This window comes from Cyanistes caeruleus, chromosome 28 (assembly GCF_971803275.1).
Source record: "Cyanistes caeruleus chromosome 28, bCyaCae1.hap1.1, whole genome shotgun sequence".
Classification (NCBI taxonomy): domain Eukaryota; kingdom Metazoa; phylum Chordata; class Aves; order Passeriformes; family Paridae; genus Cyanistes; species Cyanistes caeruleus.
In genome coordinates this window covers 3,132,532-3,155,511 of record NC_141728.1, presented here as the reverse complement: position 1 = coordinate 3,155,511, position 22,980 = coordinate 3,132,532, and the positions used below count along the sequence as shown (strand labels likewise).

The 22,980-nt window shown below is 49.0% G+C and overlaps 2 protein-coding genes and 1 long non-coding RNA gene across 6 annotated transcripts in view; 2 read left to right on the top strand and 1 right to left on the bottom strand.

Moving 5' to 3' along the window:
• The window catches only part of LOC147649047 (uncharacterized), a 225,006-nt gene extending 214,103 nt beyond the window's left edge, over window positions 1–10,903 (top strand). Inside the window, exons 3-4 of the long non-coding RNA XR_015279690.1 lie at window positions 7,528–7,635; window positions 8,107–10,903. This is a non-coding gene — a long non-coding RNA (uncharacterized LOC147649047). The remainder of the gene's footprint in view (window positions 1–7,527; window positions 7,636–8,106) is intronic.
• LOC147649040 (uncharacterized) overlaps window positions 1–22,980 on the top strand; it is a 636,047-nt gene that overhangs the window by 72,443 nt on the left and 540,624 nt on the right. The window lies entirely within an intron of this gene.
• Window positions 1–22,980, bottom strand: part of LOC111945747 (uncharacterized) — a 70,444-nt gene that overhangs the window by 22,338 nt on the left and 25,126 nt on the right. The window lies entirely within an intron of this gene.

The window sequence follows — 22,980 nt, the reverse complement described above, 5'->3', positions numbered from 1 at the left end:
AGGTATGCAGAAAAAGGCATCTTTTAAATCAATTACAGTAAACCATTCACATTTCTCTTTCACGGATGTCAACAATGTGTAAGGATTAGCTACCACTGAGTAAATATCTTTAGTTATTCCACTTATTGCTCTCAAATCCTGTAGTAGTCTGTACTCATCATTTGGTTTCTTCACTGGAAATATTTGTGTATTAAATTCTGATTCACATATTTTAAAATTTGGTACTTCAAAAACTTTTCAGTAATCTTTGCTATTCCTTGTCATGCTTCTGCCTTTATAGGATACTGTTTAACTTGTACAGCTTTTGCTCCTTCTTTTAATTCTACATGTACTGGTTGTGCCAATTTAGATTTTCCCGGTATGTCTGTTTCCCATACAGAGGGAATTACTGCATCCTCTACTTCCCGAGGGATAGCAGGGACTGTTTTTTCTTTTATCATTAAAATTTGTCCTGTCCTCGATTCAGGTATTTTCATTAAAAGTTCCCTGTTCTCAAAAGTTATCACTGCATCAAGTTTTTCTAATAAATCTCATCTTAAAAGTGGAATTGGACACTCAGGCACATATAAAAATTCATGTGTTAAAACTTTGTTTCCAAAATCCAAATCCCGAGGTTGCAGGAATTGTCGATTCTTCTCCTTCCGTGTGGCTCTAACTCTTGTTGTTGTTTTGTCTCCAATTTCTCCTTTTAGAACATTTAGCACAGAATATGTAGCCCCTGTATCCACCAGAAATTTTACTTCTTTATCTCCCAATTGTATAGTTACTAAAGGTTCTGGTATTGGTTTTTCTTCCGATTCTAGTCAGCTGCTGTACTCCCCCAGCACCATTAATTTCAAAGTGTCTTGATTCTGGTTGAACTGATTGCCCTGGTTAAACTGATTTGGGCATTCATTTTTCCAGTGCCCCTCTTGTCTGCAATAAGCACATTGATTTAACCCTAATCTTGGCAAAACCAATCTCCCTTGTCCTCTGCCAAGTCTGCCCCTCCCCAGTCCACGACCACCTCTGCCGCGTCCTCTGAAACCTGGATTCTCTCTTCCTTGGATCACTGCCAAAAGATTTTGCTGCTGTTTTTTTACTAGCTTCTTTTTCCCTCGTATTGTGTACTTTCCAAGCCACTTCAAGTAATTTATTCAAATTTCTTAATTCCTCTTCTTCTAACTTCTGCAATTTTCTCCTAATATCATCCTGTGACTGCCTAAGAAAAATGAACGCAAGCTGAACTTTCGCTTGTTCTGTTTCTAGTTGAAGATCTGTATCCTTTCTCACTGCCTCCTTAAGCCTTTCCAAAAATGCAGCAGGGGATTCTTTCTTTTCCTCTCTTACCTCATACAATTTAGACCAATTCATAGCCTTAGGTACAGCATTCCCAACCCCTATCTGGAGCCACTCTTGATATCCCTTCAGCCTCCGCATGTCCCCAAAGGCATTGGGATCCCACCCTGGATCCTCGGTCAGAAAGTTCTCATCTAAAGTCCCTGTCACCACCCCAATTCTGAGATCTTCTCTCACCTTCTCCTTGGCTGCTCTAAGCACCATCTCTTTCTCAGCAGAGTCCATTAAATTATCCAATATTACTTGTATATCTTCCCAATCTGCATTCTGAATTTTCATAATCATTTTTACCACCCCTGCTACTTTATCAGGATTTTCTCTATAAGTTCCAGCTGACTGTTTCCAAATTATCAAGTCTGCAGGGGAGAAAGGCACTTTCACAAACACCAGCCCCTCTACTCCTACTCCTTGTCTCAAGGGGGCAATCACAGTCTGCCTTTGTCTGCCCAAATCTTTTCCCGTTCTACCCAGAACCGGAGCAAACTTTGACCGAGTCCGATGGGACACCGGTGTCACTGATTTATTCTCATCACCCCCGCTACTGCTATCCTCCTCCCCAGCATTTTTCACATTTCCTTGTATCACAGTTAGATCTTGATCATCTCCCGGAGAAGAAGGATCAGGTGAAGGCGGTAGAGGAGGATAAAGAGGGCAAGGTGAAGTGGGATTAGGCGAGATAGGGTTGGGTGAAATAGGATTGGGTGAAGTGGGGGCAGACAAAACAGAATCAGGTTCTTTTGGTTCTGCTGAAACCACTTGGAAATCAGCATCCATCTCTTTCCCCCGACAAAAACTTTCTTTTAATGCCAGGTGCTCTAAACAACTTTTTGTCCTTTTACACAAACCTCACATTTATCACTCACACATGCTTTAACTGCCATCAATCCACACTCAGCCTGCCATTCTGGCTTGTCTCTCAAATAGAAAAACAAATCAACATATGGAACTTCATCCCACTTTCCCTCTCACTTACAGAACAACATCAACTGTAAAATGGTGTTATACTGCAAAGATCCATTTCTTGGCCACTTTTCCCCACTGTCCAGGTCATATCCTGGCCACCATGTATTACAATAATCAATGAACTTTACGTAAATCTTGCCCAAAGTTCCCCTGTTTCCAATGTGCCAATAAGCACCCCAAAGGAGAAGTACGTGCTATAGGGGCATTGCCACCTCAAATCCCTTTAAGCTTCTCCATGTTACAGTTACAATACACCACACACCACTGCTGCCGAACCTGCAACGCTTTCGCACTTGTCTGACAGACGGCGCCTGGGCAATGCCAGGAATTCCTCCAGCCCAACCCTGCGGAGATTTCGCTGCGTCTTATCGGCAGGCACCAGAGCAGACCGAAAAGCACCTTACCTCTCTCAGAGGGACGTTGTGAGCAGAGGAGACGCTCACGGCCGGATGGGCTCCCCGAGAATCCCTCGGTGCCGGCTGGAGCGTGATCGGGTCATGAACTCGCTCAGCAGCACTCACAGGGTCCCATCTGGGTCACCAAAATGTCAGTGTTCAGGAACACACATAATCACAGATTGATTATATGCAGGTGCTTTATTGAAGCACGTGGGAACTAGGGGTATCAGCAACCCAAATCTAGCTCAATCTTCTTTGTCCAAAGTGCACATATTTCTACAATTTCAGCTGTAGCAGTAATCACTATAACAACCTTATCAATATTGCTTCATTAATATTGCATCATTAACTTGATCGATATTGCTTCATGAGAGTTAGCACATCCTTGTAAGAACACGTACGAATCTTATCTCTGGGTGGGTATCTTGGAGACCCCAAGCACCAGTTCTTGTTACCGTAAACATTTCAGCTTGCTAGACTATCCCTAATACCAGACATTCTTGTGGCCTAATTCTACATGATTTTCAGAAACATTATTCAGAGACGTTTAACCCCATAGTAACAGAAGGACCAAGGATCCACTGTGACACTGCAGGGCCCAAAGAACCAAGGATCCACTGTGACTCCACGGAGTGTCATGGAACCATGGAGACCATTGTGACACTGCAGGGCCTCATGGAACCACTCTGACACCAAGCTGGGTGGGAGTGTGGATGTGCTGGAGGGCAGGAGGGCTCTGCACAGGCACCTGGACAGGCTGGATGCAGGGCCCAAAGCCAACAAGGTGAGGTTGAACAAGACCAAGTGCCGGCTCCTGCACTTTGGCCACAACAAGGCCTGCAGTGCTCCAGGCTGGGGCCAGAGTGGCTGGACAGCAGCCAGGCAGAAAGGGAGCTGGGGCACTGATGGACAGCAGGCTGGACATGAGGCAGCAGTGTGCCCAGGTGGCCAAGAAGGCCAATGGCCCCTGGCCTGGATCAGGAATGGTGTGGCCAGCAGGAGCAGGGCAGGGATTCTTCCCCTGTGCTGGGCACTGCGGAGGCCACACCTCGAGTGCTGTGTCCAGTCCTGGGCCCCCAATTGAGGAAGGCCATGGAGGGGCTGGAGCGTGTCCAGAGAAGGGCAACAAGGCTGCTGAGGGGTCTGGAGCACAAGTGCTGTCAGGAGTGGCTGAGTGTGGTGGGTTTCAGCTCTAGCTAAAATCACCAGAGTACTTCCTTCTTTCTTACTGTGAGATATGGATTAGGAGAAGGGCAAAACAGGCTTAAAACTTAAAAGGACTAAAGAAACTTTATGACCAGGACTACAAGAATAAGAAGCAAGAATAAAATTCCAGAAACCTTTCCTCCCCCCACCCAACTTTTCCTTTTCCAAATGACATGGCAGAGACAAAACCTGGGATGTTAAAGCAGTGACAACTACACAATTTTCTTTTCATCACTCTGTGCGGGGAGAGGAGTTTTCTCTTGTCATGCCATGGAGAGTTCTCCAAAAGAAACAGTTTTCTTGTGGCATTCATTTCTACAAATGGCAGTCACCCGGGCACGAACTCTGCCCTCTCCTCCCATTTTCACACCACTCAGAGGTGTGTTCATGGGCCATGAGCTAAGGGGTATTATTTTAAAGATGAGTTATTCAAAGGCAAAGGTTCTCTTCATCTCTGAGGATGGAGGTTTTCTTCTTCTCTCCCTGGGGCAAAGAGTCTTCATCAGCTCTCATCTCCCTCTCTGTCTCTTCAAGCTCTCATGGGATCACAGCTACTCCACCATCTGCTTGGCTTCATCAATGGATACCTTTGCCCAGATCTACAGCTTGAATACTTCAATTCCCCCCATACTCTTTCATGAATGAAAGGAGTTATTTTTCAGAACATTATTATTCATCTTCATGGCACTACCAAATTAATATTTCAGCATATTAGAGCATCTACTCATTCTCTTTCCATCTGAGGCTTGATTCCTTCTTTTACTGACCTTGATGTTTCACGTTGTCTTTTTCCGTGTCACTTGGTTCTTTTCTTTTCCTGGAGAGAGGATTAAAGTCTGCAGGTCTCCTGTGTGTAGTGCAAGGGTTAAATGTGTCCCAAGCCATGGCAGGCAGTGGTGGTGTGGGATTTCAGGTGTGGCTGGTGCCAGCTCTCAGGAGCTGTCTGTGCGGGCCGGGGGGCAGGGGGGGTGTTGGCGAGTGTCATCAGCCGTGGCCTGGCCCAGCCTGGGGGCCGGGGGCTCCCCTGGGAAGGGCTTTGGCCACCCCGCTGGAACGGGACCCGGAGGGCTTCCCGGGAAAGCCAGCAGCGCAGCAGAGCCTGGCCTGGCCTGGGGGGGATCCCGCAGTCTCCATCTCCCCCCGGGAGCAGCTGGGCTCCGGCCCAGGCCCCCCCAGGCCGCACAGGCCACGGGGGAGCGGGGCCAGCCACACCACAGCTCTGCTGCCTTTCAAGGCTGCAGAGAAAGAGACCAGTTCCTGGCCTTGGGTGTTTAAAAGGTGGCATTCCCAAAGGTGAAGTTCCTTTTCAGTGGTGCAGAATGCTGTCAGTTGTCAGAACTGGCCAGCTCTTGGCTTGATCTCAAGCACAGAAGGAACTCCCCACAGCCTCTCTCAGAGGAATCACTGCTGTGGGTGTTTCCCACGTCTTTCCCTAAATGCTGAACTACCACACCCTTTGACCATAACATAATTCTCATCATTCATAGGCATCAAGGCCTTATTTAAAACCAAGAAAGTTCCTCCAGTATCAACCAAAAATTTTACTTCTTTGTCTTTTCCCCCAGTTTCATTTTTATTACCAGTGGGTCTGTTGGGGTGGACTCTCCGGGTCCCCTTCAATCTTCTTGTGGATGTGTGACTGCAACCACCCCTCCTTTCCCTTCTTTCTTTTGGCCGTCTCACTTCCACTTTGGACACTCATTTTTCCAGTGACCAAATTCTCCACAGTTCGCACATTGGTCTCTACCCAGTTGAGACGGGCCTTGTTTGGGTGGTCCTTGTCTGTGCTTTCCTTTCCCTTTTCCTTCCTCCTGTACCACTGCTACTAGCTTCTCCATTTCTTGCTTATATCCCCCTCTTCTCAATTGCTGAAAACTCTCCATGCCTCTTCCAATAACGCTTCTAAGTTTCACCCATCTGCCCCCCAAAGCTTTTGGAGTTTACACCTCATGTCCCCCATGGATTGTTCCAGAAATAGATGAACTAGCTGCTGTATTCCTACTTCAGAGCCCAGCTCCAGTGGTGTGTGTCTGTGCATCGCGTCCTTCCAAGGATCTGGGAATTCCCAGGGAGATTCCCAAGGACCTTGTTTGATTGCATATAAGGCTGCCCAGTTCATGGTTTCAGGTCCAGCCCTCTCCACTCCCTTCACTCTCCACTCCTGGCAGCTTTCTGACTTTCTCCTTGCACTCGACTGATTTGGATCCCATGGTGGGTCCTGGAGAGGAAAGTATTCTTTTCCATCCATTTGTCATGTTTCATAATGGTCCTTTGCCAGGTCCCCTGCTGGTTTTAGAACCAATTGTTTCTCAGTTTTGGTTAATGCATCTAATAACAATTGTGTGTCACTTCAATCAGGGTTATGTTGTTTGACTATATATCATAAACATTTGGTAGTGTTTACTGGGTCACTTTGATAATTCTTTGTGACCTTTTCTCAGGCCTCTTTGTCAAGAGGAGAAAAGGGTTCCTTAACTACCATTGTCCCTTCTGGTCCTATTGCTTCCCACAAGGGTGCCTGTAGTCCCTGCTTTCTGCTCCGGGATGCAATCGGGCTACCTGGGGGTGTTGGGGCTGATGCCCCCTTAAAGCTGTCGGGAGGAGGTGGAGGGGAAATGGAGCTTGCAGGTGTGGAGGGGGCAGAGGGGCAAATGGAGCTTCCAAGTGCACCTCTTCCTCCTGCTGCCTCCTAAAGGGAGGGCTGATTAAATGAGTACAGTTCTGTTCTTGCTGGGCTGCTGCTGGATAGGCCTTACTCAGCCTGATGCACCTCTGGCCGAGGCTGCAGCTCCAACAGCACCGTTTGAGCTTCCCTTTGTTGGCCTGATTTTCTTTCTCAAGGGCCAACACCAAAGGACCAGAGGGGCTTTGATCCCACAGTCCCTCTGCCATTCAGGGTTATTCCAGAGGGAGAAAAGCATATCACAACCCCAAAGCTCATCCCACTTCCCCTGGTGTCTAAGGAAAAGCATGAGCTGCTATAGATGTACAAAACGCTTGCAGTGAGAGAATTCTCCAGGGTCAAGCTGTTCAGGTATAAGCAATTTATTATTTGGGTAGAGGGAGGGAGAGACCCATTTCTGCTGCCAGCCTCGGCGTATACGTGGTCAGGGAGGGAGAGAGACTGGAGAGGGGAGAGCAAGAGCCAGGGGTAAGAGAGTGGGGAGGACAAGAGAGGAGAGCTTAAAGAGAGAGAGGGGGGAACAAAAGAATGAATTTCTTGTTACTATACATTATATCCTTTTCCATAGTGAATGTTCTAATTCCCAGTAATCAATCACTGCAAGATACACCCACTAAAGGATTTACATATAGCTTTTAAGAACTACTACATTACCATGGAATGTTACATTTCAAACTCTAAAATCTTTGCAAATTCTTCTCTTGCTGCTTGACCTTTGGATTCTCTGTCTGCTGAAGGACATTCTTTCATCAACAGGGATTCTCCTTTAGCTGGCTAAGCTATTGTTCTGTGGTTATACACTAACTAGTACTCGGCATCTTATGACTCAAAGCAAGCTTTCATTTCTATTTCCATTCTAGGCTTCATATTTTCAGAATCTTTTGCTAAACAATCATATTCATAAGGTTTCCCTGTTTCATCCTCCCCAACAAACTGCAGCAGGGTGTTGTACTCTGCTGTGCTACTGGGGGCCACCTTGTACCTTCATCCAGGCGATCCAACAGCCACCAGTGAGAGCAATATTTTATTGAATTCTTTTTGTTCTCAGTTGCAGGAGACGGGTTCAGGAATCAAGAGACAACTCAGTATGAGGTAGCTACTTGTTCCACTTTATTGCAGTTTTATAGTATTTAGTAAGGTAACACGCGACACTTGTTCTATTATGTTTGGATAATTGCCATTATTCACGCATCAGTTTCCACATTATTATTGGTCCAGCTCATGACACCCGAGCTCCATAAGGTACTTTTAGCAGAACTCATAAGATACATTAAGCAGGCTATATAAGATACATGTAGAGGGCTTCCAAAAATATATTTTGCAGATTTCACATCCAGAATTCACATCCATACTTCACATCCTGAATTCACATCCTATTCATTGCCACATTAGCACTTAGTTTTCCTTTGATCTTTAGCACAATGTTGTGCCAAGGACTCACGCTAACTCAAAGTCAGGGTTGTGCAGGCCATCCAGGGAGCAATAGCCACGAGAAGCAAGGCATTCTTCGACACTCAGTGCCCCCAGTGCTTGTGATTTCTTTCCAATGTGCTAAGACACATCCCAGTGGGCTGGCTCTCGGTACCTCTTTGCTCTGTTCTGTCCCTTTTATCTTCTCCTTCTTGTCTTATCTCATTTCCACCTAAATTTTTACTCACAATTTCTCATAGTCTTTTTCCCCCTCTTCTTTGTTCACAACCCAAGTCTGAGGCACAAAATGGGTCCTTCCACACACAAGCTTTAAGATCTCAGGCTCACGACCAACCTGTCCTCGCTCACACTGCGGGCACCCCCTGGGCTGTTGGGCAGAAGAGCAGTGCCAGCGTGGTGCACAAACCTTACACTGGAATAATACCCACACAAAATGTTGTCCCTGTTGTGAGTGAAACACCCCAATAACACAAATACACACTATTCCTGGCATCCCTTCTGTCCCTTCTGGCATTTCCAGATCTTTAGGAGAGGGCTGTTCCCAATCCAAAGCTGTGATCTTTCTGGCAGGAGTTTGATAAACTCCCTCTGATAACACCCGCTCGTTCCCTCTGTCTGTCCAGTGGTGCCCTGGGTTTACAAACCCCCAAGGGTCTGGGCCACACCTCTGGGCCAGAGGTAGTCCTTTAATTTGCCTTGCCAGGCTTGTAGCGTTCTTTCAGCCCTTCCACTGCTTGTTATGACTAATAAGATTGAACACCCAGCGTATCCAACACAGAAAGCGAAGGAAAGTTACCAGTGTGCTGGGATTATAACTTTTGACACAAGAGAGCAGTATTGCTACAGAAATACACACAAATCACTAAAAGCTCTGTAAAAATACACAATGACTGCTGAAAATCTTGTAATGAAGGAGAAAGAGACAAACCTACAGTCTTTGAGTCACACACTACTCTTCTAGTATTCCTAACCATGTCTCAGCCACTGTCTCAGTCACTCACACACAACCAAAAGTCTGGACATAACACACTTCACCAAACAGCAGCATTAACACAGGGGTTCATTCCAGCCACCCCCAGAATTGCCAGTGGCCAATCCCTTTGGTCAATGAACCCCCCTTTGCCGGCCCCAGCCGGTCCCCTCCTGCCGGCCGCGCAATCAGCCCAAGCGGTCCCTGCACCGCTCACTGACCCATGGTCACTTGCAAGCCCACCTTACCCCAGCAGGGACGAGGCTACGCGCAGGGACGTCTCCCTGCGGCTCAGCAGCAGCAGCCCTTTAGTCCAGAGCCCCCGAGGCTGGATTATAATACAAACCCTTTGATCCACGGGCAGCAGGTTCCTCGTCTATCCCTGCGCTGAGCGCACCAGTTGAGGAGTACCCCGAGAAGATCCCGGGGCGCGCCTTGGGGAGTCCATCCCCCGTCTGCTCCCACAGGGGGATAGAGAGGAGTCCTGCCTGGCTCCCCAAAACTGACACATGGAAAGGCTCTAAAACTGCAGGAGTTTTAAAGTGGGTTTGATTATTTATTATTGACAGGCACCCGGGCACACGGGGGATTGAACCTCCAAAGATGTGTGCAAACGTCACAAGGTGTACATTCTCTATTTATCCCCCAAGGTATTCCATATGCATAGGATTGCACAATTTGCTTCATGCATATTAATTTCTTGGCCCCTCCCATCCCCATTCCATATGGTAATGAGCTCCACACCCGTCTGGGCATGCGCAGTTCACTCTGGTGGTCACTGAGGGGTCTTCAGGGATGAAGGCTCGGAACTGTCCAAACCCCTGGGTCAGCTCTGTCCAGCTCAGGAACCTGAGGGCCTCTTTCATCTCAGTGTTTTTTCTTTCCTAGGGCACTATGTTAAGATATATGTTAGAGCCACTATACAGTGGAGTAAATAATTCTGATTAAGACCTTTCTGTTGAGTCATGATCCTAATCAATCACATCTAAATGTATATGAATACTTCAGCTTTGCTGTTCTTCATTTTGAGGGACAAAGTTGTACAAAGGTTCAATTCCACCTCTATAATCCCTTACACAAAAATCACTGACAAAGTCTGGGGCTGGGACTTGATCCAGGCACTCCCAGGCTCCTCTCAGAGAAGGAGTTTAGAAAGCCTGAGGGCTGTGGCTTGGGGGATCTTGGGGTGTAATTGGGGTGTTGGGGGTCCTTTCTGCACCTGGTGACCCAACAGCAGCTTCTCTAATAACCTTTGCCTGAAGCTCCCACTGTGCCCATGACAGGAGCCCCTGGCAGTGTCGGTGACATCCCGGCTCTTTGGCAGCCTGGGCACTGCTGGGATGTCACCCTGGAGCCCCTGGCAGTGTCGGTGACATCCCGGCTCTTTGGCAGCCTGGGCACTGCTGGGATGTCACCCTGGAGCCCCTGGCAGTGTCGGTGACCTCACTGTTCTTTAGCAGCACAGGGATGTCACCACTGGACTCCTGTCACTGCCTGTGACAAATTGGCTCCTTGGCAGCGTGGAGACACCTCTGTTGTCACCCTGGAGCCCTGGGACTGTCACCTCATGACCCTCAGGAAGATGAAGGAGCCCTGGGATGTCACCAAGGAGCCCCTGGGACTGCACGTGAGCTCACAGCTCTTCAGCAGCCTGGAAAGCCTGGGATCTGTTCATTCCTGCTCTGCTGAGGATGGATCCTCAGCAACTTGGAGGGAGGTTCCCTGATGAGTTTTACTTCTCCAGAGGCTTGTTCAGTCTTCAGCTCTTCAGCCCAGGAATTCAGTCCCAAAAACTCATTAAGATTTCAAATCACTCCAACAAGACAAGACCCTGGGAATAATTAATTTCTAAGTCTTCAGTTTTCTGTGGTTAATTGTACACATTTCAAAAGAATATTCAAAAAGAAAATACTATATTTTTAAATAGTGCAGGGGTATTTTTTGTCCTATTTAGGTTGGTTTTTTCTGTTTATAGATTGATATCAGCAATCTCCAGTTGATATTGATCCTGAGCACCTCCTAAGACCTTTCAGATCTGAACAGATCTGAAAATCAAGTCCCTTGATGGCTGACAATACATCAGACTTTGTCCCTAAAGCACCCCCATCTCAGGGCTGGGGTCTCATCCCAGCCCTGGCCCCCAGAGCAGCTGAGGAATGGAGCCACATCCAGGGGTGTCCCCAGGGCTCAGGGCTGGGGCCAGCTCAGTTCAATCTCTTTATTGCTGCTCTGGCCCAGGGCACCCAGGGCCCCCTCAGGCAGCTGCCAGGGGAGCCCAAGCTGGCTGGGAGTGTGGCTGTGCTGGAGGGCAGGAAGCTCTGCAGAGGGATCTGGGCAGGCTGGAGCCATGGGCCCAGGACAATTGGATGAGGTTCAGCAAGGCCAAGGGCCGCGTCCTGCCCTGGCCTCACAACCAGCCCAAATCCCTGGCCGTGCCCTGGCCCTGATCCCCACAGCCTGGCCTGTTCCCTTCATCCCTGCATTGCCAGGGACTCTGTGGGACACGGCAGCTCTGCTGTGCCCATGGAGGGAGCTCCAAGTGCCACCACTGCACTGGGAACCATAACTCAGCGCCTTTGTGTCCTTTGGGGCTCAGCAACTGGGGAGACTCAGAGGCACAGCAAGTTTCTCTTCATGGCCAACAGAAAAAATGGAAACGTGATACCATTTGAAAAACATCAAAACTCTTCCCTCAGCAATGTGACACAACCCAGCAGCATCTGACGTGCCCACTATTCACCAGGGATATCCGTACAAAACCATTTTTAGAGAAAGGTAATTTTAAGAGCCATAAACACAATTAAGATGTTTCATGATGAGTTATTTGAAGTTCTGAAAGACTGGGCAACTCCCTGAAGCTCCAAGTGTGAAGCCACTCATTTCATAGACATTGGAATGCCCAGAGTACAGGGACAGGAGGAAGTCTGGGAGCAATGGGAAGGACACAGATGCAGCTGCTCTCGTTAAGAGATGTCCTTAGACACGGCCATTTAAACAGGAGAGATGGAAACTTGTGAATGAGGAAGAACATGAAATAAGAGACAGAATATTGGTAACACAAATTGAGGGGAAGATCAGTATTCCTTCTCTTGACATCGTACAATTCCAGGTGGGAAAACTTTGACATTATTTAGAAGTACTCAACTGACCCAGCTGATGAGATGTGCTCGTGCCCTCACAAGCTGCATGCCGCCGTTCCTCGGTAGGGCGGCCTGGCTCGAGGAAGACACAGCGGCTCCCTCAAGCCCGCTCGGACCATATGCACACAGACACCAATGTGGTGCATGGCAAAATGGCGTTTTTTAGGAAGCTGTTCTGCTTCTTATTCCATAAGTTGGCAGCGTCACTTCTGCCTGCTCCCGTCAAGCACTGACCGGGACGAGAAGAAGGGTAGGAGGGAGAGAGGGGGGGGAGGCACGCCCTGTCTCCTCGTACAGCACGAAATCTTCCGATCGGTGAGTCTAACTCCCTGAACTTCTCCACATTTCCCCCCCTTCCCATGATGTATTAAAAACTATCTAAAGTGGTAAACTTTAAGAACTACAAAGGGGACTAAAATTAGCACTATAAATTGCAACAGGTAGCACTGTTATAAGAATTGGAACTGTTAGTTGCTGAAAGCCTAAAACACAGTTAAAAGGTGATGAATGTTCAAAACTTTGAAACTTAAAGTAACTGCTGGCATTGGACTAACATAACATTAACTGTTTCTAGGCATCTTTTGATAAAAGCTGTTAGTTTGTTTAACACACAGGGTCCAAAAATCAAACTAAGACTAGCATTGAAATAGGTCCAATCAGGGTGGATATTAGGGTGGTCCGCCACGAGGGTTGGTTGAACCAGGATTCGAACCAGCTTTGTTGGGCTTCTCTCTCTGCCTTCTGTCAGGTCAGTCTTTCTCGTAGTTCCACCATGGTGTCACTCACAGCTTCGGTGTGGTGTGCATAGAAACAGCACTCTTCTTTCAGGGTGAGGCAGAGGCCTCCTTGCTGCATGAACAGAAGATCAAGACCCCGCCTGTTCTGTAAGACAACTTCAGAGAGTGAGGAGACTGATTTTTCTAGAAAGGATATAGATTTTTTGATCCTTTGCAGATATTCGTCTACAGTCATCTGTAATTGTGAAAGACTCCGACTCTGGGTTACCAGGGCTGAGACACCAGTGGCTGTGTCGGTCACTCCTAGTCTGAGCAACATTGCTATTGATAGTCCTGTTAGCAGCTCTCTTTTCTGACGGCAGCTGGCCTGCTCAAGGTATTGGTTCATTTCTTCTCCGGAATGGTATAGGACCCTGGGGATGACAGCAGCTAGCACACAGAAGTCAGCCGAAGCGTTCAAGTTTTCGGTAAAAACACATGGGCTTTTGCAGCCCAGCGCAGTGGCAAACCCATGTGCCGGACAAAGGGGTGATTGCCCTTATCTTGGATTTGTCTGTTTGTATGGTAGTTGCACAAACCTCTTCGTCAGCGGTGGTTGTTTCGCCCAAGCACACCCCCCGCCCCGTCATGCGACTAATAGTGATCCTACGAGATGGTGATCCGCCGCGGCATTGGAGCGGGGCCTGAGCGCTGGACCACAAAGGTAAACTGTTAAGAGCTACAGCCTCATAGAAGGGGGGTTGTGTATCATAGCATAGCCAACAAGACTGTGTAGCATTGGGGTTAGATTGATTTAAAGGCAAAAAGGTAGCGTCTAGCATTTGGTAAAGCGAATGAGAAGCAGTTGCTCTAGATTCGTTGGGAGAAGATTCCTGTTTAGGCAATGGGTACAAATTGTTGAATTGTGAGTTTTCTGACTGTACTACAATGTTGGGCCAACTGCTTTAGGCCTCACAATTGGGAGCCAGATAATTTGTACCACTTTGCCGGGATCTTTGCCTGGCTTATTCAAGAATGCTGACCACATTCTTCCTGTGGTCCAACTTGTGTCAGTTGGCTGTTAGACGTGCATGAGCATTCGATGACAGACCTTAGACCGGTCATCGTAAAAGCCATAAAACACCTGTCCTATGAAATTAAAACTAGGCTGCATACAGCCCATAGGACCCCAAGTTACCTGCAGAAATTCATCTGCTCTTGGTGGTGCCCACCTGTTACTCAGGACTATTGTTTCACACCCCCAATAGCCACAAAACCAATGTCCTAGCTGGTAACAATAGTCTTTGCCAGGCTTGGAGGCTGAACACCACACCAGTATGACTGCTACAGCTCAGAACGAGGATGGATGTCATGTGTTACCACGCTGGGGAAAATATCTCGAATGAGCACAGAAAACCTTGGGGTGCCTGCTGTAGTGACTTCTTGTATTACTCTATTGTTCACGGGATCGCGAAGAGCCCATCGGTATGGCTGAAGGAAATTGGGATCAAACCTGGCTTGTGCCACAATCAGTGGCCACAGGACCAGGATTGCACAACAGTACCAGGGTTGCATGGATTTTACCAGGGGTGAACTCCAGGAAGTGGCCAGGGTGTTTGCAGGCTCGTTCTTCATTTTCTCCGCTCGGGAATACAGGTTATAGCAGCGTCCAAGGGAGTAGTCCTGTAAATAGAAACTCAACATTTCCATTAGCATCACCTTGTGTGTTCAATTTAAGGTCTGGCTTAATGGATTTCAGAGGACACCATTTAATCTCGCCGTCTTTTTTAATGGCAGCATACCCATGTCTGGCTAGGACCAATCGCCACCCCCACTCCCATTGACCTAGCTCATTTTTGATGGTAACTAGCAGGACTTCTAGCGCTTGGGTAGCCCAGTGTTTCTGGGCAGGGCTACTTTTACTGTCTCCTCTAGAAAACTGATTTAATGCTAATAGGGCAGTGGCTAACAAGCACGCTTGATCTTTGGCCGGAATGGTGCTGGAAAAATTTTCTGACTTAGCCAGCACCTCTAGTTTTGTCTTCAGCATCTGGTTGGCACGCTCAACTATGGCTTGGCCGGTGCTGTTATAAGGGATATCGTGGACTAAAGTGATGCCCCATTTAGAAGCAAACTCTTTCGTGGAACTAGAGACAAAATTTGTTCCATTATCAGTTTTTATACAGCTCGGGATGCCGAGCCGTGCCACGGCCATCAGCCAATGTTGGATGGTCACTTGAGAGTTGCTTTTCTGGTGCTGCGTAGCCACGATCATTCCGCTATAGCTGTCAACGGTTACGGCTAGCCAGGCTTGGGGCTTCAGCAGTTAGCAAAGTGTAAAATCAGTCTGCCACAGCGCTGAGGCCATGAGGCCTCTAGGGTTGATTCCACAGGACCATAGCAGTGCTTTTTGGCAATGGGGGCACGTGGCTATTAAATGTTTCACGTCGGTGGCAGAAATTCCACATTTCTTGACTAGCACCTTGGCCCTGATGTGGAGTAATTCGTGAAGTTGGTGCGTGTCCTTGAGGGTCCACAACCCCTTGGTGGCAGAGTCCACTTTATCATTTCCAGCTTGAAAGAATCCTTTAATTGGGTCATGACTGTTAATGTGGATAACAGATATGGTGCCTTTCCTGGAATACAATGCTTTTTCCAGCATTATGGCGGTTGTGGACATTGCTACTCCTGGCCCTGACATGGACAAAGTTTGGCCACAGACATTGAATCGATGTTGAGGTGCTCAGTGGTGAACAGTCTGCATGCCAGGACCACGGCTGACGCCTCTAGCTGTTGAACTGAAAGATTATAATAAGTCATCTTTACGCAGTGCCACTGCTCTTTTGACTGCCACACTACGGCTGTGGTCGAGGTAGTTGAAGATGCATCAGTGAAAACCGTTGGTCCTGGTAAGGGCCAGTCCTTGACTTTCTGTGGAAGGTCGATGTCTATGATTGTTAAAAACCGTGTCCAAGGTGGTTTGATGGCATACTGAATCTCCCCCCCAAATCCTGTAAGGGCTAGGGCAAAGCACTCTAATACTGCGGGTGACTGTGCTGGGATCTGTTTACGAACAGGTAGGTATATGGTGGATGGCTCAATACCAAGATGACTCAGAGCAAGTTTTCTGCCCCTTGCGACCAAATTAGCGAGGCACTCAACTCCGGGGGAGAACGTGCATGATGGCCTTCCCAGCACTACCCATTGTATCGGCCGAGCCTTATCGGGGGGCCCTTGGGCTAATGCTACCACTCCCCCTCCTGGGAAACGCTAGAAAGCGTGCTTAAGTGTATCTGTTGTTCGATGTAGTCTAGGGAGCTAGTTGCCTCCGGTGTCAAAGTTTTCCATTCCCATGGGTGCTTTCCTTTCAGGAGACCGCACAGAGGGGCCATGACCTTGGGGGGTACCAATACAATATTGCAGAGCCACTGTAAGGATCCTACTAATTGCTGCATGTCCTTGAGGGTTTGAATGTCTCTCTTGATTTTTATCTGGGGGGAGGGGGTATGTAATAGTCTGTAATTCCAACCCCCAGAAAGGTCACACATGGTCCTCTTTTTATTTTGGCGGCAGCAATCTCGAATCCTTTCACTTCCAGAGCTGCTGAGATGGCTGAAATAAGTTGTTCTACTTGGGTCGCTGATGGGTGAGTGACTAGGATGTCATCCATATGTTGTATGATGGTCGCAGCTGGGTCACTACTCCAAACCAGTGTCAGCACTCGGTCGACTGTGATCTGGCAGATGGTGGGCGAGTTGACCATGCCTTGAGGTAACACTTTCCACTGGAAACGCAGGTTTGGACGCTGGCCATTTGGGAACATGATGGAGAAAGCAAACCGTTTCCTGTCTTCTTCATGCAGCGGTATCGAGAAAAAGCAGTCTTTAATGTCCAGCACTGCGCAGGGCTGTCCCTGCGGTATCATTGAATTCATAGGTAACAATGTCTGTACAGGGCCCATGGGTTCGATTGTTTTGTTTACTTCCCGTAAGTCATGCAACAGGCGAAAACCCTTGCCCGATCGCTTCAGGATGACAAAAACTGGGGTATTCCATGGGCTTGTGTAAGGTTCAATATGATCATGTCGCAGCTCGCGCTCAACTAACGTGAGAAGGGCGGTCATTCGAGGCTTGGAGAGGGGCCACTGCACGACCCACACTGGGTCAGACGACTTCCATGTCAGCTTGATTGGCGGGAGTGGGTCTTTGGCAGTGGCCCTTAAGATAAATTTGTCACCTTAACTCTCAGCTGGCTCAACGCATCTCTTCCTAGCAGGGGCGGAGTCTTTGGCAGGACATATGGGAAGATAGTGATGGTTTTTTCAGGCCCTTTCTCGGCGTGGATTGTAATTGCAATTAGCTGAACATATTTCCGTGCCCAGGATGTACCCCCAGCTCCACCCACCATAGCAGCCTCTTCTAATTCCCAGCATGTAGGCCAGTGGGTCTCTGAGATAACCATGACATCTGCCCCGGTGTCAATTAAAAATGGAACGCTGATGGTGACAAGGTTCGGGGAGTGTGTCCAAGGAGGTGTAGGGATGTCATAAAGACACTAAATCCCCCAAACCACAGGAGGGTTATCACAGTTTACAGCCATGGCCACCCAGGGGCTGGGGTGTTGGGGGCTGGTCTAGCCTTTTGAGGCATGAAGGGGTCCGCCTGGGCCGCTGGCATCGCTGCAAAATTGGCTGCTTCTCATGGAGGCATTGGGTTTGGAAGATCCCCACCCCAGGGTGCGACGTAGTTGGGCCGCTTCACATTCCAAGTGGGAGGGGGCTGCACGCAGCCCGACTGCCCCCTCCCCTCCCTCCCCTTCCCGTTTCCTTGAAAATTGGAACTTCAGTCTTTAGCAAAATGACCCTTTTTCCCACAAGCCCAGCAAGGCCCCCTGGGTCGGGTCTGGCGGGGGGGATGTGAGGGGCATGTAGGAGGAGGTTTCCCTGATTGGGGACAGTTGATTGCAGCATGGCCCGACTGACCACAGTTGAAGCAAGCCATTACGTTAACGACTGCCGTCTGCACAGCTGCCTGAATTGTGGCGAGATGTTCTTCCCTCGCAACATGTTTGGTCATGTCGGCGACGCTGGCTCCGGCTGGTAGGACCGCAAAATTTCTTTGGTGGTTGAATTGCACTGTTGGCGAAGGCATTCTGCTACGACCGGGCCTTTCACTTCAGCCGGCAGGGCCGAAGAGTCAACCGCTGCCTGCAAACGGTCTGAAAATTGAGTGAAACTTTCACTCCTGCTCTGTCTTATAGTAGACCATGGGGATGGTTTGGCAACAACTCTGCAGGCTGAACAGATAGCTTCTCTAGTGGCTCGGGTGGTTGCCATGATTCCTGGGCCCGCAGGCCCTCGGCTTGCACTTGGGGGGTGAGCATGTTTGGGTCCATGCCCATCAGGCACTGAAGGTTGGAGCCATGAAATGGGTGATCTGCTCCGGTTACTAAAGCTAGCTGCTTTTTCGCAATTTTCCTCCCACTCTTGCTTAAAAACAATCATCCCTGCCCCATCGAAAATCAATCTGCAAGTCTGTTTGATGTCAAAAGGTAACATGTCATCTCCCCTGAAAATGCCATCAATGAGGGTGGAGACCATTGCTGAATTAATTCCTTTGTCTGCAATAGCCTTATTGACAGCCTTTATGTCTTTGGAAATATGTTCTCTGATTTCCGCCTTGCCCTCCTAATCGGACCGGAAACGCCAGTTGGGCCAACAGGGCCCAATCAGCACAGGAGATTCTTATCTTTTTCCAATCAGTAAGGGGGTTTCCTATGATTCGCCCTTTACTCGCGGAGGTGAGGGGGAGTTGCCTCTTAACTCGATATGCCCTTGTTACTTCCCTCTCCGAATCAGAGCTTGCTGTGGACCCGCCATCTGACCACCCGCCCTGACTGGTGTCTGAGTCAGAGCCGGAAGTCGACTGACTCGACATTTCCGGACTCCAGCATCTTTTTGTTGGGCTCCGGCCCTGCCTACCTCCCCTTTCGGGAGTGGAGCATTTCTTTCGCCTCGACTCGCCCCGCCTCCTGCTCACGGGGATTCTGGCCATATAAAAGTATGTTTTTCAACGGGCACCCTGATTGGCTCTTTTTCTTTCACACGCATCCTCCCCCTTGGCCCAGCCGACCTCAGCGCCCCCCACCATGCAAATTTCCACCTCCAGTCGCTTGCGCAAGCTCGCGATGTCCATCGGTTCTGCCTCTCCCCCACCACCTGCTTTCTCACTCCGCCCTCCCTCTTGGTATTCGGCACCATATTGTGGTGCATAAGGCGGAAGCCTTTCTAAAACTTTTGACTCCAAGTCAGCTTTGGAGCAGCCAGCCTTGACAGCCTGATCGCCTCAAGGGGATCGAGCCCGTTCCGGCCCCATGGGAGTGCCAGGGGTTGGAGAGGGGATGGAGCACGCCTGCTCTTGTGAGGGCAGGGACTCAGTAAGGTCACAGTCAGCTGCCTGCGTGGCTGCCCCAACCCCCAATTTTGGGGTGATTCGGAGGCACATTTGCACGGCCTTCCATGTTTCCTGTTCCTGCAAAGCTTTCCGCAATGCGTATACAACCCTCCCCCATGATTTGAGCGATTTCCCACTGCCCGAGGACATAGTGTCCTCTGCGAGGGCGTCAGTGCACTTTCTCCATACTTCAGGGTGGAGTAAATCCACCAGATCGATAGCCCCTACCTGCATCAATCTTGTAACTGCAAGGATAAAATCCTTGGGCTTGTAGTCGATCCCCCACTGCTTATGTACCTGAGTTACAACCTTCACGAGCGCCTCCATTGTCGCCGTGGGTCCGGGAGCATCCTCCCCGCCGGGCTGGTCCCACCGCTCCAGCCATCGTTCACTCGTCCAGGTGATTCCCGTCTCCTGGGTGATCATCCTGGGTTTTGGCACCATTTGAAGCCATTAAACCAGCAGGGTGGCCTGGCTCGAGGATGACACAGCGTCTCCCTCAAGCCCGCTCGGACCATATGCACACAGACACCAATGTGGTGGATGGAAATACGGCGTTTATTAGGAAGCTGTTCTGCTTCTTATTCCATAAGTTGGCAGCGCCACTTCTGCCTGCTCCCGTCAAGAACTGACTGAGACGAGAAGAAGGGTAGGAGGGAGAGAGGGGTGAGGGAGGCGCGCCCTGTCTCCTCGTACAGCACGAAATCATCCGATCGATGAGTCTTAACTCCCCGCAATTCCCCACAGCTGCAGGTCCCCTACAGCCCTGGAGGGCTCCTGTCCCATCTGCTCTGCTCCAGTCTCAAACAGGGACCAGCATTGTCCCAGCATCATCAGAGAGCTGAATGGGAAAGGATCTCAGCAAGTCTGCAGCCCAAGGTGTCAGCAAGAGGCCCAGAGCAGGTGGTTCAAGGCTTGATTTGGTGTGGATTGGCAAATGCCAAAGAACAGGGAGGGGGCAGCATGTCAGCACGTGGCTGAGGCCATGGGAACAAAGGTTTCCTGCTGTCGTGGCTGCTGTCCCCTCTTTCCCCTTGCCCCCATTGTCTTTTGTCTCTGGCCAGCCCCCGGTGAAGAGCCTGGCTCTGTGTTCTCCATCAGCTCCTGGGTGGCAGTGCCAGGCTGGGATGAGGAGCCCCTGAGCCTTCCCTGCTGCGGGCTGGACAAGCCCAGCTCCTTCAGCCTCTCCTCACAGCCCAAGGGCTGCAGCCCCAGCTTGGAGGCCCTGGCGTGAGCCTGCTGCAGCTGCCAGACATCTTTCCTGCCCTGGGGAACCCAAGCCAGGCCCCAGGGACCGGGATCATGCATGTCCTTGATGTCCTGCTCACACAGCCCCGGCCCCTTGTCCCCGTGCCGGGCTCTGGGCTGGATCCTGTGCAACATCCTTAGGCTGTGGCTCCAGGAGCACCGGGGGGACAGCGGGGGACAGGGGACCCCACTGGGCATGGACAGTGTTGGACTTCTCTGGGGGGGTCAGTGTGAGGGGGGCTGGGGCAGAGTGACCAACGCAGTGACCTCACACAGCCCCCTCTGATGTCACAGCCTGCTCTGTGATGTCACACAACTGGTCTGTGATGTCACAAACCACTCTGGGATGTCACGCAGCCACATTGTAATGTCACATGGTACATGTAATGTAATGGTTCTGTGATGTCACAGCCTGCTCTATGATGTCACATCCAAATCTGTGATGTCACAGACATTTCTGTGATGTCAGATCTCCATCCTGTGATGTCACAGTCTGGCCTGTGACATCGTTGACACAACTGGTCTCTGATGTCACAAACCACTCTTTGATGTCACAAAGCCAGATTGTTATGTCACAGCGAATTCTGTGATGTCATAGCCTGCTCTGTGATGTCACACCTCCCCACTGTGATGTCACAGCCAGATTTGTGATGTCACATCTACCTCTGTGATGTCACATAACTGATGTCTGATGTCACAAATCACTCTGCGATGTCACAGAGCCACATTGTAATGTCACATCCTGCTCTATGATGTCACAACCTGCTCTGTGATGTCATAGCCAACACTGTGATGTCACAGAAATCGACTATGATGTCACAGCGCATTCTGTGATGTCATAGCCAGACCTGTGATATCACAGCCTGCTCTATGATGTCATATCTCTCTCCTGTGATGTCACACATCCATATGGTGATGTCACAGCCAAATTGGTGATGTCACAACCTGCTCTGTGATGTCACACAAATCGTCTATGACGTCATAGTGTGTTCAGTGATGTCACAGCCAGCCCCGTGATGTCACAGCCTGCTCTGTGACATCACACAACTTGTCGATGATGTCACAGCCATCTCTATGGTGTCACAGGCTGCTCTATAATGTCAGACCTCCACCCTGTGATATCACAGCCTGCTCTGTGACATCACATCCAAATCTCTGATGTCACAGCCAGCTCTGTGACATCACAGCTTGCTCTGTGATGTCACACAACTGGTCTCTGATGTCACAAACCACTCTGTGATGTCACACAGTCACATTGTAATGTCACAGTGAATTCTGTCATGTCACAATTTACTCCATGATGTCACAGCACATTCTGTGATGTTATAGCCTGCTCTGTGATGTCATAGCCTCTTCTGTGATGTCACACTCTTTTATGTCACACATCTGGTCTGTGATGTCACAAACCACTCTATGATGTCACACAGCCACATCATAATGTCACACCCTACTCTGTGATGTCACTGCCTGCTCTATGATGTCAGACCTCCACCCTGTGATGTCACAGCCTGCTCTGTAACCTCACAGCCTGCTCTGTGATGTCACACAACTGGTCTCTGATGTCACAAACCACTCTGTGATGTCACACAGCCACATTGTAATGTCACAGTCTGCTCTGTGATGTCACTGCCTGCTCTATGATGTCAGACCTCCACCCTGTGATGTCACAGCCTGCTCTGTAACTGCACAGCCTGCTCTGTGATGTCACACAACTGGTCTCTGATGTCACAAACCACTCTGTGATGTCACACAGCCACATTGTAATGTCACAGTCTGCTCTGTGACGTCAGACCTCCACCCTGTGATGTCACAGCCAGATCTGTGATGTCACAGAGACAGCCCATGATGTCACAGCTGCTCAGTGACCTCACAGAACCCACTCTGTGATGTCACAGCCCACTCTGTCACCTCATTTCACCAGATGATGAATTGTCTACCCCAGGTGAGCACACACTGCTCCTTCTCCAAACTGTAGTGGTTTAGATTTGCCAATTTCTTTTTCCTGGCCAATTCACCAAATAAATGTTGTGGTTGTAAAGCAGTAACTAAAAAATCACTAGAAAACTTACTTATTTCTTGCTGTGAGATATGGATTAGAACAAGAGCAAAACAGGCTTAAAACTTAAAAGGAATAAAGAAAGTTTATTAACAAAACTACAAGAATAAGAAAACCAGAATAAACCTCCAGAAAACTCCTTTATCCCCCACTACCTAACCATTCCCTTGTTCACATAACAACATAGGGACAAAAAACTTTGGAACTTTGGTGTTTAAAACAGTCCCAATTCCTGCTAGAGTCTTTTCATCAGTCTTTGTAGAGAAACAGAAATCTTCTTCTGCTAATTTATGGGGTTTCTCATGAGAAAACTATTTCCGTTATAGTTTTCTATTTCTTTGATGCCAGCTGCCTGGAAATCCTGTCATCAATTCACTCC